Source organism: Lagenorhynchus albirostris, chromosome 8, assembly GCF_949774975.1.
Source record: "Lagenorhynchus albirostris chromosome 8, mLagAlb1.1, whole genome shotgun sequence".
NCBI classification, from domain to species: Eukaryota; Metazoa; Chordata; class Mammalia; order Artiodactyla; family Delphinidae; genus Lagenorhynchus; species Lagenorhynchus albirostris.
In genome coordinates, this window is record NC_083102.1 from 74,445,905 (window position 1) to 74,459,760 (window position 13,856).

Sequence of the window (13,856 nt, forward strand, 5' to 3'; positions counted from 1 at the left end):
AGAAGAATGAAAGTGCTTATTCAGTGTCTACTATGTGTCTATGGTGTTGGGTCAGAGGCTAAGGTGGGTATCTCCACCTTGCCTGAAACTTCAAGCTTGATAATCTATTTCTGTGGAGGCTGTCCTGTGCCTTGTAGGTTAAGCAGCATCCCTGGCCTCTACACACCAGATACAAGTAGCAACTCCCTCCCTCAGTGTGACAACAAAAAATGTTTCTAAATGTTAAATGCCCCCTGAGGGAGTAAAACTGTCCCCTGCTGAGAACCACTAGACTAAGGGAATTACAAGAGAAATATAAGACAGAGTCCGTTTCCTTGAGGAGTTTAAAATCTTATGGAGACAAAGAATGTTAGATTTAGAAGCATCCTTAGAAATGATCTTGATCAAATCTTTTTTTTTTAAGTGAATAAACTGAGTGAGGCATAGAGATATTAAATGACTAGCTCAGTCGGTTGTACAACAGGAACATTCCAGAATAAAAGCAGCAAGTAATCAAGCCTAGATTGTATTTGTATAGGCTGCAGATGTTATGAAAACCTAAAGAAGGGAGAGAATAATGCTGATTAGCAGTGGCATGGAGAGATAGGACTGAGTCTCAAAGAATTCACCCTTGAAGGATGAGACAGGCAAGAAGAAGAGGGAAGGCGATGCTAGGATGACCACAGCATGAGCAGAGGCTCGAAGGTAAAAGCAGAGCATGGAACATTAAAGGAATAAGGCAGAGACTAAGCTAGAATGGCAGGAGATAAGGTTGGACAGGCTGAGTGGCTCTAAATTCTGGAGGCCCTTGACTTCCTAGATTAAGTTCTAGCTCAGACCCACAGTCCTCCAAAAAAATGATGTCTGATATCCTCTAGGGGAAGGCGGAAAAATGGAAACGCACAAAATGGGAGTTAAGAGATCTGGATGCTAGTTGCAGCAATTCACTGACAGCTGAATAACTTGAAGAAGCCCCTTCATTTCCCTAGGTCTCAGTTCCTGCATCTGTAAAATGAGAGGGTCAAACTGGATGATCCCAGAGGTCATTTCAAGCTGTCACACCGTATGATTCAGTGAACACACACTCCTAAAAATCTCCCCATGAGATAAGACACACCTGATCTCACTTACACTACCGGCCAAAGGGCTGTTTGTCACATGTCCTCACATGTCTCAGCAGGTCCCCAGGGGGTCTTGAGGTGAGGAAGGTGTAACTTCTGGCCTAACCACAAACATCACATCCACATGCAAACAGCCTGACTGCAAGGAAATGTGCTGAAGACCCAAATGTTCCTGATTAGTTGCAACGTTTTCTGTTACAGAATAAGGCCTGCCGTTCCCGGCCCTGACTTTTGCAAATGCATGATTGCACAGTTGACTGGGTTCAAAAAAAAAAATATATATATACAACAGCTGAAGGGCAAGTGAGCAGAGAACAAGTTATCTAACATGACACTGACATATTATTTAGTAAACTCCCACAAAGCCAGTAAAAGGGGTTAGTGTACTTTAGCATGGAAGAGGACAAACAAAGAGAAAACAAAACAAATTAAGAACTTCTGTTCCATGAGGGACACTACAGAAAAGGTGCAAAGACAGCTGAAAAACAATGGGGAAAGATATTTGCAATGTCTAAAACCAATGAGCCATTAATAAGTAGAATATATATGGAATTCCTGAAGGTCAGTAAGAAAAGGAAAGCAGTCCCAATAGGAGAATCAGCAAAGGCTGTGAACAGGTAATTTCCAAAAGAGAAAATTCAAGAAGCTAATAAGCATACCATGAGATATTCAAAACAGGGAAATGGAAAATTAAAGGAATGATGAGATATTGCTTATACCTATTAGGTTAGTTAAAATTAGGAAGCTAATGCCAAATGTTGGCAGAAATGTAAGAACTTCTATGTACTGTAGGTGGAAGCATAAACTGGTGCAGCCAGGATGGCAAGAAATCTGGCAGATAATTAGACAAAATACACTCAGACCTATGACCTTCCCGGGGTAAATATCTATATTAGTTTCTGAGGGCGGCTTCAGCAAAGTACCACTAACTTGGTAGCTTAAAATTAACATGAATGTATTCTCTCACAGTTCTGGAGCTCAGAAGTTTGCAATCGAGAATATCAGCAGGGCCTCACTCCCTCCAAAGGCTCTAGGGGAGAATCCTTCCTTGTCTCTTTCAGATTCTGGCAGCTCCAAGGTGTTCCTTGGCTGCATAATTCCAGTTTCTGCTCCTGTCTTCACATGGGCTTCTCTTCTCGGTATTTTCTCTTCTTCTATCACTTCTAAAGATACGAGTTATTGGCTTTAAAGCCCACCCAGATCCAGAATGACCTCATTTTAACTTGATTACGTTTGCAAAGACTCTATTTCCAAATACAGTTACATTCACAGGTTCCAGATAGATATGATTTGGGGGGAGGGAGGGTGGCATTATTCAACCCAGTACAGTCTACCCTCTGATGCCTCCAAATTTATGTTCTTCTCACATGCAAAATATATTTACCCAATCCCAACATCTTCGCAACTTTTAACCCATTCCAGGGTCAACTCTGTTCAAAACCTCATCTAACTATCACAAACTCAAAAAGTTCCAAGTCTCATCATGTAAATCATCCAAACCAGGTATGGATGAGACTTGAGGTATGGTCCATCCTAGGACAAAATGTCTCTCCATCTGTGGACCTGTGAAACTACAAAACAGGTTATCTGCTTCCAAAACATAATGGTGGGACAGTTATAAGATAGATGTTCCCTTTCCAAAAGAGAAAAAAATCGAAGGAATGGAGGGGCCACTGGTCCTAAGAAAGTCAAAACCTAACAGTGAAAATTTCATTAGGTTTCAAAGCCTGAGGATAATCCTCTGTGGCTTGATGCACCCTCTGGGCCCATGGCAGTTCTGCCTTCTGGGCCTGCAGTTGTCCCATCCTCTAGGCCCATGGTGACCCTATCCTTTGTGCCTATAGCAGCACCTGAGAGTCATTCTTCCTTTTTCTTGAAGGGTAGCAAATGTTTGCGGTCGAGTATTCTATCAGCTCACTTCCTGTCTGTAGAATTTTGGAAGTCTGAGAGCTTCCTCTCCTTTCATCCTGTCTCTGTCCTTTTCAGTTCAAGCTGGCAGTGCTTCTGCTAATACGATATTCTCAGAAACTTCGTGGGTCTTCTATACATGTCACAGGGGTTCATGCCATTAGAGAAGAAGGTCCTCCACAGATCTTTCCTGCATAACTCTATATTCCTAGCTTCTGCGGCGGTAGCTGAGTGGATCCATGAGTCACATGCCTAATTTCTTCATCAAAAGGTTGTCCATCCACACTCTCAGGCTTCTCTCTAGAGGACACTTCCCAACAGTAAAGTTTCTAATTGTAGCTTCCTTTGTAGTCTGAGTAAACTGAGAATCTCCCCCAATTAAAGTGCTGGTTCCTTTTTATTTAATACTTCCTTCCTCCATTTATTTTTCCTCTCACATTTTGCTATAAACAAAGAGAAAGCGGGCTGCACCTTCAACACTTTGCTTAGAAATCTCCTCAGCTAAATATCCAAGCTCGTAGCTTACAAATTCTGCTTTCCGCAAAACAAAGAAAGCACAATTCAGCCAAGTTTTCTACCACTATTTAATAAGGATAACCTTTCCTCCAATTTCCAGTAACATGCTTCTCATTTCCTTCTGAGTTCTTGCCTTTAATGTTCATTTTTCTAATGACATTCTATATGTGGCAATATATGTATGCTCTAAGATGGCAGAAGCTTTCTCCTCACTTCCTCATGAGTTCTAACCAGAATCTAGACTTTTTCTATATAAGGAGCTTCAAAATTCTTCTAGCCTCTGCTCATAACCCAGGTTCACAGCTATTCCCACAGTTTTAGATATTTGTTACATCAGCACTGTACTTCCAGGTAGCAAAATCTGTGTTAGTTTCCTAGGGTTGCCTTAACAAAGTAACACAAAACTGGTGACTTGACGACGAAATGTATTCTCTCACATTTCTGGAGGCCACTGAAATCAAGGCTGTGTTCCTCTGAAGGCTCTGGGACAGACACCTTCCTGTCTTTCCCAGCTTCGGGTGGCTCCAGGTATTCCGTGGCTGTGGCTGAACAACTCTGATACTTGCCTCCATTTTCACATGGACTTTTCCTCATTGTCAGTCTTCTCCTTTTCCGTCTCTTATAAGGACAGTTGTCATTGGATTTAGAACTCACCTATATAATCCAGAATGATGTCATCTTGAGATCTTTAATAATTACCTTTGCAAAGACCCTTTTTTCCAAATAAGGTCACATTCACAGGTTCTGGGGCTTAGGATGCGGGCATATCTTTTGGGGAGCCAACACCCAACCCACTATCACATCCCAGAGAAATCCTCACCTAGGTTTACATGGGTATAAGCCAAAGATATTCACTGCAGCACTGTACGTGCTGGTTGGAAGTCAGATGCCCCCCACTTGGGTGGTATGTAGATAAAATATGGTGGATGATCACGGTATCAGAGATATTTACAGTTCCCAGACTACCCCTGTGCTCCCTACATTTCCTGGCCACCACACAGTTGATTAGGGCCATATAACAGTTTTGGTCAATGTGCCGTGTGTTACAAGTTTGAAGAAAGCAAGAGCAGGTATAAATTCTCCATGCTCGCTCCTTCCCCATCTCAGCAATCCTGAAAGTCATGCTCCCAGTGTGATAGCCATGAAATACAAGTGGTGAAGGTCCCTGAATTACAGCTTAGAAAGGAGCTGCACTGAAGAACTGCTCGTCCTACAGAGGGTTCTGCGTGAATGAGAAATAAACTCCTGTGTGTTAAGCCACTGTGATTTGGGAGTTGTTTGTTATCTCAGCATACATAGCCCAGCCTACCTTGAATAATGTGTCCACCATGAAATACTAACATTTGTTAGGAGCAACATATTAGAGAAAAACACACCCCATGGATAGGTCTTAAAAGCATAATGCTTAATGAAAAAATCAGGAAAGAGAATGGGATATATAACATAATATCATTTACATTAAAATAAATGCACATTTCACAAGAACGCATCCAAGTTTAAAAAATATATACATGGGGGTGGGGGAGAGGGATGGGGGAGGAGGGAAATCAACTCTATCAAGTGAGGGACTCGCCAGTTCTAATTTTAAAATGTTCCAGGGGGCTTCCCTGGTGGCGCAGTGGTTGGGGGTCCGCCTGCCGATGCAGGGGACACGGGTTCGTGCTCCGGTCTGGGAAGATCCCACATGCCGTGGAGCGGCTGGGCCCGTGAGCCATGGCCGCTGAGCCTGCGCGTCCGGAGCCTGTGCTCCGCAACGGGAGAGGCCACAGCAGTGAGAGGCCCGTGTATCGCAAAAAAAAAAAAAAAAGTTCCAGGACCCAAAGAAGATGATGAACCGGACACTCTACTCCTCAGGGTCAAAAGGGAAGCTGGGGTACGCTGGCCTAGGGTGGTAACCCTGGAAGAGACAAGAGAGAAGCTTGGGGTGTGCTGAGCACTGAGAGATGAAGAGGAGATGGGGGTGGAGTAGAAAGACCCTGAGCTCACCTCCTCCCACAGGTACAGCAAATTACAACTATTTACAGAACAACTATCAGAACAACATGAAGACTAGCAGTAAAGATTTTCCACAGCTAAATATATAAAGAGGGAACCAGGACGACACAGTTAGGAGGTCAATACCCACAAGACCCACACCCCTGGGTAGGCAACCCACAAGTAGAAGGATAATCACAACTGGGGAGAAGTGGTTCTCCTGAAGAAGCAAGAGATCTGAGCCCCATATCAGGCTCCCCATTCCAGGGGTCCTGCACCAGGAAGACAAGCTCTCAGAACATCTGGCTTTGAAGGCCAGCAGGGCTTGTGTACCTGAGAGCTGGAGGGCTGCAGGAAACAGAGACACCACTCCTAGAAAGAACACACAAAATCTCACATGCTCCGAGTCCCAGAGAAGAGGCAATAATTTGAAAGGAGTCTGGGTCAGATCCACTTGCTTATCTTGGAGAGCCTCCTAGAGAGGCAGGAGGCAACTGGGACTCCCTTGGGGACAGAGATGCTGGCAGCAGCCATTTGGGGAGCTTGTTCTACCACGAGGACACTGGTTCTGGCAAGCACCATTTTGGAATCCTCCCTCTAGCCTATTAGCACCGGGGACTTCCCTGTCTACTAGCAGGCTGGCACCAGTCCTGGGACCCCCTGGACTGCAAAGCCAACCACGAGGGGGCTGTCCCTGCCCAACGGCAAGCTGGCACCAGCCCCGGTACCCCCGGGCCACGCATTCAATGGCCCTGGGACCCAGCCCTGCCCATCCATGGGCTGGCAACCAGCTAGGCCAGAGGCCAACTCCACCTACCAGGATGCCCATCGTAGTCAGCCCCCGTCACAACAGAAGGGCCCACACAGCCCACACAGGGGCACCCCTAGAGCACATAGCTTTGGTGACCAGAGGGAAGCATGTTGCTGGACCTCGTAGGACATCTCCTACATAAGGCCTCTTTTCAATGATTGGGAAATGTAACCATCTTATCTAATACATAGAAACAAATGCAGGATTAGGCAAAATGAAGAGACAGAAGAATATGTTTGGGACATATTTCTGAAGGAACATGACAAAAACCTCAGAAAAAGAACTAAACAAAGTGAAGATGCAAAATCTACTCCATAAAGAGTTCAAGGTAATGATTGTGAAAAAGCTCAATAACTCAGGAGAAGAATAAATGAACACAGTGAGAATTTTAACAGAGAGTAGAAAATATAAAGGAGAACCAGGCAGAGCTGGAAAAAACAATAACTGAAATAAAAAATAGACTAGAAGGAATCAATAGGAGATTAGATGATACAGAGATGATCAGGGCACAGGAAAAGAGAGTAGTGGAAATCACCCAAATTGAACAAAGAAAAGGAACTAAAGAATTTTTAATTTTATGAGAATTTTTAAAAATGAGGATAGTTTAAGAGACCTCTGGGACAACATCAAGCATACTAACATTTGCATTGTAGGGTTCCAAGAAGGAGAATACAGGGAGAAAGGGGTAGAGAACTTAACTGAAGAAATACTAGCTAAAAACTTCCCTAACCTGGGACCAGACATTCAAGTCCAGTAAGCACAGAGAGTCCTGAACAAAATGAACTCAGAGAGGTCCACACCAAGACACACTGTAGTTAAAATCGCAAAACTGGGCCTTCCCTGGCAGTCCAGTGGTTGAGACTTTGCCTTCCATTGCAGGGGGTGTGGGTTTGATCCCTGGTCAGGGAGCTGAGATCCTACATGCCTCGCAGCCAAAAAGCCAAAATATGAAACAGAAGCAATATTGTAGCAAATTCAATAAAGACTTAAAAAAATATACTGTACTGTACACGTAAAAAAAATTTTTTTTAAAAAGGCAAAACTTAAAAATAAAGAATCTTAAAAGCAGCTAGGGAAAAGCAACTAGTTACGTACAAGGGAACTCCCATAATTCATCAGCTGATTTTTCAGCAGAAACTTTGTAGGTTAGAAGGAAGGGGCATGATATATTCAAAGTGATGAAAGGGAAAAAACTACAACCAAGAATACTCTACCCGGAAAGGCTATCATTCAGACTTGAAGGAGAGCTAAAGAGTTTTACAGACAAGCAAAAGCTAAAAGCATTCAGCACCACTAAACCAGCTTGACAAGAAATGTCAAAGGGACTTCACTAAGCAGAAAAGGCCACAACCAGACATCTGAAAATTACAAAAGGAAAAATCACGTTGGTAAAGGCAAACACACAGTAATGGTAGTAGATCAATCCCTTATGAATCCAGTAGTAAAGTTAAAAGACAAAAGTAGTAAAAACCATTTATATCCACAAGTAGTTAAGGGCTACACAAAACAAACAAACAAAAGATGTAAAGTATGTCAGAACATTAAACATGGTGCAAGTGGGGAGTAAAAATGCAGGTTGTTAAAATGCATTAAAACTTAAGATATCATCAACTTAAAATAATCATACATAGAGAGAGGTTGTTATATATGAACCTTATAGTAACCACAAACAAAAAACCTGTAATAGATATACACAACACAAAGATCACTAAAGATAGTGATCAAATCACAAAGGAAGAGAGCAAAAGAAGAAAGGAACCAAAATAGACCTACAAAAACACCAGAAATCAATTAACAAAATGGCAATAAGTACATAGCTATCAAGAATTACTTTAACTGTAAATGGACTAAATGTCCCAATCAGAAGACACAGAGTGGCTGAGCGGATAAAAAAACAAGACCTGTATATATGCTGCTTACAAGAGACTCACTTCAGATCTAAGGACAGAGACTGAAAGTGAGGGGATGGAAAGAAGTATTCCAAGCAAATGGAAATTAAAAACAGCAATTTGGGACTGCCCTGCTGGCACACTGTTTAAGAATCCTCCTGCCAATGCAGGGGACACGGGTTTGAGCCCTGGCCCAGGAAGATCCCACATGCCATGGAGCAACTAAGCCCATGAGCCACAACTACTGAGCCCACATGCCACAACTACTGAAGCTCACGCATCTAGAGCCCATGCTCCGCAACAAGAGAAGCCACTGCAATGAGAAACCCACACACCGCAAGGAAGAGTAGCCCCTGCTCACCACAACTAGAGAAAGCCGATGCACAGCAACGAAGACTCAATGCAGCCAAAAATAAATAAATATAAAAAAGATAAAAATTTAAAAAACAGCAATTTTTTTGGATATGTCTCCTCAGGCAAGGGAAATAAAACCTAAAATAAACAAATGTGACTATATCAAACTAAAGTGCTTTTGCACAGTGAAGGAAACTGTCAACAAAACAAAAAGGTAGCCTACTAAATGGGATAAGATATTTGCCAATTATAGATCTGATAAGAAGTTAATAACCAAAATATACAAAGAATTCATACAACTCACCATCAAAAAACCCCAACAACTCAATTAAAAAACAGGCAGAGGACCTGAACAGACATTTTTCCAAAGAAGACATACAGACGGCCAACAGGCACATGAAAAGATGTTCAACATCACTAATCATCAAGGAAACACAAATCAAAACCACAGTGAAGTGCCACCTCACACCGTCAGAATAGCCATCTTCAAAAAGAAAATAAATAACAAGTGTTGGTGAGGATGTGGAAAAATGGGAACCCTCGTGCACTGTTGGTGGGAATGTAAATTGGTGCAGCCACTGTGGAAAACAGTATGATATTCTTCCAAAAATTAAAAACAGAACTGCCACATGACCCAAAGCAACCTACAGATTTAAAGTAATCCCTATCAAGTTTGGGCTTAACATATACACCCTATTATATATAAAATAGATAAAAAACAAGGACCTACTGTATAGCACAGGGAACTATATTCAATATTTTGTAATAACGTATAATAGAAAAGAATCTGAAAAAGGACATTTATATATGCATATACATATATATGTATAACTGAATATATATATACACACATATATATGTGTAGCTGAGTCAGTTTGCTGTACACTTGAAACTAACACACATTGTAATATATTAACTATACCTCAATAAATTTTTTAAATAAATAAAGTAATCCCTATCAAAATACCCATGGCATTTTTCACAGAACTAGAACGAATAATCCTAAAATTCATATAGAACCACAAAAGACCCCAAATTGCCAAAGCAATCTTGAGAAAAAAGAACAAAGCTGGAGCTCTTCCTTTGTGATTTGATGACTATATTTAGTGTAATGTTTGGATTTTTTTCCCTCTGTTTTTGTGTATCTATGACAGGCTTTTTGTTTGTGGTTACCATAAGGTTCATATATAACAACCTCTCTCTAAGTATGATTATTTTAAGTTGATGATATCTTAAGTTTTAATGCATTTTAACAACCCTGCATTTTTACTCCCCACTCGCACCATGTTTAATGTTCTGACAACATATCCTCCCAGACTTCAGACTACACTACGAAGCTACAGTAATCAAACCAGAGTGGTCTAGCACAAAAAGACACATAGATCAATGGAACAGAATAGAGAGCCCAGAAATAAACCCACACAGCTATGGTCAATTAATCAACACAAAGGAGGCAAGAACATACAATGGAGAAAGGAGAGTCTCTTCAACAAGTGGTGCTGGGAAAACTGGACAGCTCCATGTAAAACAATGAGATTAGAATATTTCCTAATACTACATACAAAAATAAACTCAAAATGGGTTAAAAACATAAATGTAAGACCTGAACCCATAAAACTCCTAGAAGAGTACATAGGCAGAACACTCTTTGACATATACTGTAGTAATATTTTTTTGGATCTGTCTTCTAAGGCAAAAGAAATAAAAGCAAAAATAAACAAATGGGGCCTAATTAAACTTAAAAGCTTTTGCACAGCAAAGGAAACCATCAACAAAATAAAAACACAACCTTTGGAATGGAAGAAAATATTTGCAAATATGACTGACAAGGCATTAGTATCCAAAATGTATAAACAGCTCATACAACTCAATATCAATAAAAACAAACAACTCAATCAAAAAATAGGCAGAAGACCTGAACAGACATTTTTCCAAAGGAAACATACAGACGGCTAACAGGCACATAAAAAGATGCTCAGCATCGTTAATTATTAGAGAAATTCAAATCAAAACAACGAGATATCACCTCACACCTCTCACAATGGCTCTCATCAAAAAGTCTACAAATAACAAGTGTCGGCAAGGATGTGGAGAAAACGGAGCCCTTGTGCACTGTTGGTGGGAATGAAAATTGGCACAGCCATGATGGAGAACAGTATGAGTTTTCCAATATGGAAGTTCTTCAAATATCTAAAAATAGATCTACCATATGATCCAGAAATTCCACTCCCAGAAATATACCTGGAAGAATCAAAAACAGTAATTTGAAAAGACACATGTACCCCAATGTTCATAGCAGCACTATTTACCATAGTCAAGAGATGGAAGCAACCTAAATGTCCATCAACAGGTGAATGAATAAAGAAGATGCAGTGTGTGTATCTGTGTGTGTGTGTGTGTGTGTGTGTGTGTGTGTACAGTTCTCTTTATCTTGAACAATCAACCCCCATCTTTCCATGGCCCTTCTCATCATTCAAGTAGCCCCTTGAGCCCCTGGAAAGGCTCTCTCTGACCACATTTCCTAAAGTAGCTTCCCCCATTTCTCCCTCTCCCCTTCCTTTACCTTCTTCATAGCACTTCTCACTAGCTGAAAGTAATGTCTGTATTGTCTATTATCTCTCTCCCCATGAGACTGCAAGCTCCATGACTGCAGGCCCTTGTTTGGCTTATCCATCACTGTATATACAGTGGCTGGAACAATGAGTGGCACGTAGTAGGCACTCAATAAATATTTACTGCATGAATGGCTTGTGAAGAAAGCTAAGTGGGCTCTGATGTGTTCAGCCCAAGTGATGGCGAGTACAGAGCTGATACTGTTAAACAAGATAGGAGTGGTAAGAAAAGCAGAACGTTTTGAGAAATAAATAATGAATTCAGTTTTGTAAATGTTGATTTTCACGGGTGCCCATGAGATATCCAAGTAGAGGCTTCCAACAGGTCATGAGTCAAAAATTGGGAGAGACCCATAGATCTGAGAGCTGTTTTAAATCTGCTCAAAAAGAAAACATTTTTCCTTTACTCTCTTAGATTCATTGACTGGGGCCCTACAAATTGGACTGATAAAGACAGATTTATAAGAGAAAAGGCATACAAATTTTATTTGATGTTAATTTTTATGTGACACAAGTGACTTCCTAGAAAAGAAGTGAATACCCAAAGAAGTGGATTGGCCTGAGAGCTTATATATCAATTATAACAAACAATGATAAATTGTAGAGAGGTATCAAGATAAAGGAGAAGGGTCTTTAGGCTTCTAGCAGCTATAAACTGTGGGAAATTAAGTATATGAGAAACTAATGGAAGATAAGGGTTATCTTAGCAAGGTTTGCTTGTGCAGGTCCACCTAGTGCCAACTCTCCATCTTCTTCATGGCCATAAAACTTCCCCAGCAGAGGGGATTTATGACAGTCCTTATTTCTCAGGAGTTTCTGCTTTTAGTCAGATAAAGGAAGCTCTGAGAAGGCTTCCTTCTGCTTCTATTGAATCGCAAATATCTTTAGTTCAAAATAATCCTTATGCCAAATTGGCATACTTGGGGGTGGCATATTTTGATCCCCTTCAAAACCATGAGAAGAGATAAGAGAGTAAAAGAGAGAGAGCATCACCACTTGAATGAGGTCATGGTATGCAATGCTTGGGCCCCACTGTGGAGCCTACTCTAGGGTCCTAGAGATCTGGCTCTAAATTTCACTCCCAAGCTGAAAAATACAACGGTGAGATTCCAGCACCTTTGTCTGGCAAAATGAGACAGACACAATCCCTACCACCTAGAGAGTTTACGCTTAGCTAAAACATTCCATGTAAGCTGAAGTTAGGGGAAGAATTGCTGGGTCCCTGGAACACCAGCTTGAGTCCCCTGCTACCTAAAACCCACTGTTCTGCCTTGGAGGCACCCACCAGAGTCACCTGAGGAAGCTGAAACATTGCAGCAGCCTGGGAACAATCACTTTGGAACACAAAGTTAACATAACTGTTCTGTCCAGATCAAGATGGCCTTTAAATAATCTACATCCATCACAGGCATCTTACTGAGCAGTTTCAGACTCAGTGCAAATTGCCCACAGTCACACGGAAAGAAGAGGGGAAATGATAAGTCTAAGTGCTCAACCAGTTCTTATCCCTGGTTGCACATTAGAATCATCTGGGAAACTTACACACACACACACACACACACACACACACACACACACACACACACACTGCTTGAGTCCCACTTCACACCCACTGAATCAGAACTTCTGGGGCTAGAACTTGGACATCAGTAGTCTCCTAAAGCATTACAGGTGATTCTAATGTACAGGATGAGAAAAAATGGTCTCAAACAATAGAAACGTGTCACTGGAAAATTTTTCCTTTCTCCTTCCCCTTCTCTCTTTCCTGGAAATTAATAGAGGACATAAAAGTAATCTCAGCATGTATGTCTCACCCATGGTCAGAATTTGACCATCATCTTCTCTTGGAGCTCTGCTCAAGAATGGCAACTGAATGAATCAGTCGTCTCCCTGTTCCCAAGTAGCCATTGGCGGGGGAAAAAAAGTCCACTGGAGAAACCAGAGGGAAGGAGGGAGAGTAAATCAGACCCCAGGAACAGCGGGACAGCTTTTGCAGCTACTAACTCATTCAGTGGTATTTCCCTTCCTTCTTCCTTTGCCCTTAAGAGTGATCTAGATACCAACCACTGAGTCAGGTCCAGAATTCATTTTCAGACTTCTTAGAATATACATGTATTAAAATCCCAGAAGCAGGAAACATACTTGCCTTAAATGCTGTGTTGATTGACAATTGAATGAAAGCATTGGGCACAATCCACCCCTGCATCCTTCTTAAATCCACCTTCTTGGTGACAGGACACATTCCTGGTTGTTTTCCCACCTTTCTCAAGAATGACCCCTTCTTCATTGCCTTCACTCCTCCTCACGCTTTTTCTTGGGGGTCCGTGAAGCATCTCTGTAGAACTATATAGGGTTCCTCAAGACAGCCTGAAACATGATCCAAGCCCTACTCCTCCATTTTAGAGAACTGGAAATTGAGATCCAAAGAGACTGAGTGAGGGGTCTGCCCAAAGTCATGGGGCTAATTAGTGACGAAATAAGGACAAGGATCCAGGTTTCCTGACCTCCAAATGCATTCACTCCTTAACTCACCTTACTACTGACTCAGACACAGGAGGAAAAACACCAAAGGGTGATGATCTCTATGGAGATCTTTCTGTCTAGTCTTCTAGATCTTTGGTGTTCAGAATAGAGACCTTGGACCAGCAGTGTAGGCATCATCTAGGAACTTGTTAGAAATACAGAATCTCAG